This window comes from Habropoda laboriosa, unplaced genomic scaffold, assembly GCF_001263275.1.
Source record: "Habropoda laboriosa isolate 0110345459 unplaced genomic scaffold, ASM126327v1 scaffold426, whole genome shotgun sequence".
Classification (NCBI taxonomy): Eukaryota; Metazoa; Arthropoda; class Insecta; order Hymenoptera; family Apidae; genus Habropoda; species Habropoda laboriosa.
This window is the reverse complement of record NW_017100542.1, coordinates 16,980-17,191: the sequence shown is the minus strand read 5'-3', so window position 1 is coordinate 17,191 and position 212 is coordinate 16,980. Positions and strand designations below refer to the sequence as shown.

General features: G+C 22.2%; 1 protein-coding gene across 1 annotated transcript in view; it reads right to left on the bottom strand.

Moving 5' to 3' along the window:
* The window catches only part of LOC108576559 (cytochrome P450 302a1, mitochondrial-like), an 18,118-nt gene that overhangs the window by 5,882 nt on the left and 12,024 nt on the right, over positions 1 to 212 (bottom strand). The window lies entirely within an intron of this gene.

Here is a 212-nt window from a genome sequence, read left to right as displayed (position 1 = left end):
TTAATGTTTTAAATAAAATTAATTAACTTAAAAATTGAGATTGTTACTAATAATGCTAAGTAAATAGAAACTGAAATTGATAGAAACTAAAACTGTTAAAAAAATTGTGATATTACATTCAAGAAACAAGCGTGACAAAACTGGCAAGAAATCTTCAAATTTTTCTTTACTACATAATTCAAGAAATTCTTGAACAACATAATCTGTTTCTT